The 2,633-nt window shown below is 43.1% G+C and overlaps 1 protein-coding gene across 1 annotated transcript in view; it reads left to right on the plus strand.

Moving 5' to 3' along the window:
• Positions 1-2,633, plus strand: part of COQ5 (coenzyme Q5, methyltransferase) — a 36,323-nt gene that overhangs the window by 24,052 nt on the left and 9,638 nt on the right. The gene's annotated exons all lie outside the window — the stretch shown is intronic.

Consider the following 2,633-nt stretch of genomic DNA (forward strand, 5'->3'; position numbering starts at 1 on the left):
ACCATCCCCCCTGGGGGGTGATTTCTCGCTTTCTGTCTCTCTGTCTCTCTCTGTCTGTCTGGTGAGTGCACGCACCCTATAGTGGAAAACCTTTCAAAAAAAAAAGTTAGTGATCTGATTGGGCCAACAGGTGACATGGTTATTAAGGCGCTGGACTTCTCCATGGCCAACTGTAGTTCAAGTCCTGGATCTGGCATCTTGTTCTTACTTTCCTTCTCTCCCTCTCTCTCTGGTCATTACATATGCCCTTTAGCAAATTAGAACAATAATAATAATAAGTAATATTAAATAGTTCTTGGGACCAGCATGTGGCGTGGTGGTTGGGGTGCTGGACTCCCACATGGCCAACCACAGTTCTGGTCCCAGACCTTGCTTTCTCACTTTCCCTCCCTCTCTCTGTTTGTCTCCCTCTGGTCAAATTAATAATAATAATAATAATAATTTAAAAATACTTCTTTTAAAAATATTAAATAATTCTTTTTTTTTTTTAAGTTAGTGATCTGCATACTGCATGCTGTTGACTCAGCTTTTCAGAGCCCCTGCGCTGCCTTCTCCCAAGCCAGCCAGACCCTGCAGGCAGCCACAGTGAGAGGCAGTGGCATGCAACAACAAAAAGAAAGTGCTTTAGGCCAGCATCAGCATTTCTTTCCCCCCCACTTCTCCACCATGAGAGTCTGTGGTTATTTTAGCTCGGTTCTCTTCTACCTCCTCCTACTCCTAGAAGACGCTGCTTAGCCAAATTGCAGCCCACTTGGTCCCCAACATGAAGGACTCTTTTGTTACCCATCAACACTGATGAGAAGGCACACAGTCACTTGAGTCTGACAAAGGCACTGTTTCCTTCCTCCTACTGACAAATGTGTTTCTCTTCTCTGGTGCTCAGCCACAAAGAATGGAGAACAGGGCTGGCTCCATGGAACTGTAGTAGTATGCTATTCAGGAGAAGCTAGATCTCCATGCGGTGGCCATGGTTCAAATCGCTGCCCAGCAATTCTTATATAGATTCAAAATTTAAAAAATACAAAAAAAGTATCCAGACAGGGCCCAGCCTCACTGGTGCAGTCCTAGCATAGTAAGCTGTAATGCTGGAAGCCACATGGACAACCCTGGTTCACATCCCCTCCTGATCAACTTAAAACATGCTGGTCGCATACATGCCAAGATCTTGAGATGGAGGACAGGGGGAAAAGGATCAATGTGATGAGAACTTGTCAAGAGTACTTCTCTGTTTCTCTCTTTCTCTCTCTCTCATACACTTGCATGTACTCTCTATCATGAATAAAATAAATAAACTTTAAAAAATATTAGGTACAGGGGCTGGCAAGTGGCATGGTGGTTGAGGCACTAGACTCTCCACATGGCCAACCACACTTCGAATTTTAGACCTGGTGGCTTGCTTTCTTATTTTCCCTCTTTCTCTCTCTCTCATACACTTGCATGTACTCTCTATCATGAATAAAATAAATAAACTTTAAAAAATATTAGGTACAGGGGCTGGCAAGTGGCATGGTGGTTGAGGCACTAGACTCTCCACATGGCCAACCACACTTCGAATTTTAGACCTGGTGGCTTGCTTTTTCATTTTCTGTCTCTTTCTCTTTCTGTCTCTCACTTAAAAAAAATAAAGACGGGGCCAGCAGGTGGCGTGGTGGTTAAAGGTGCTGGATTCCCACATGGCTGACCACAATTTGAGTCCCAGACCTGGTGGCTTGCTTTTTCACTTTCTCTGTCTCTCTCTCTCTGTCTCTGTCGGGTAAAATTAAATAATAATAATAACAAATGGAATTAAGTAAATAAATAAATAAATAAAAACAATTATTTTATTTTATTATTATTATTTTAGTTTGACCAGAGAGAGAGAGAGAAAGCAAGCTGTCAGGTCTGGGATTCAAACTGTGGTCAGTCATATGGGATCCCATCACCTTAACCATCATACCCCTTGCTCACCCCTCTATCTGTCTCTCTGGTGAGCACATGTGCCCTATAGCAAACTTAAAAATAAACAAGATAATTAAATATATGTATATGTATATGTATATGTATATGTATATGTATAAATAAAGAGAACCTAGGCAGTCTAACCACAAGACATGGGGTCTTAACTGCAGTCTCTACACAAAATTCTTAGTTGGGGGACCAGCAGATGGTGTAATGGTTGTGTCCCTGGACTCCTACATGGCCAGCCGCAGTTTGAGTCCCAGTCGTGGAGGCTTGATACTCATGCCAGATGCCTGTGCACGTGTGCCCAAAATACTGAGAGGAAAATATAAGAGAAGGAAATGAGGCATGACCATCACCCTTGGAGGGTGATTTCTTGCTTTCTGTCTCTCTGTCTCTGTCTGTCCAGTGAGTGCACGTGCCCTATAGCAAAAGTCTCTCAAAAAATAACTTTGAGTTGAATAAAAATTGCTTGTGGGCAGGCATAACTAGGCAAGTATCGGTTGTACTCTGAGAACCATGGGAGGACTCACATTCTGCTAAACTTCAAGGACACTGGTTTCACATTCTCAGGATTGGAGGATGACATGGAGTCAGTGACCGGGAATCCAGTGGAGAAGATAGGTATATTGGGACCAGCAGTTGGTATAATGGCTATGTCACTGGACTCCCATGTAGATGACCACGGTTAGAGT

Source organism: Tupaia chinensis, unplaced genomic scaffold, assembly GCF_000334495.1.
Source record: "Tupaia chinensis unplaced genomic scaffold, TupChi_1.0 Scaffold000320_1, whole genome shotgun sequence".
In the NCBI taxonomy this organism is placed as follows: Eukaryota; Metazoa; Chordata; class Mammalia; order Scandentia; family Tupaiidae; genus Tupaia; species Tupaia belangeri.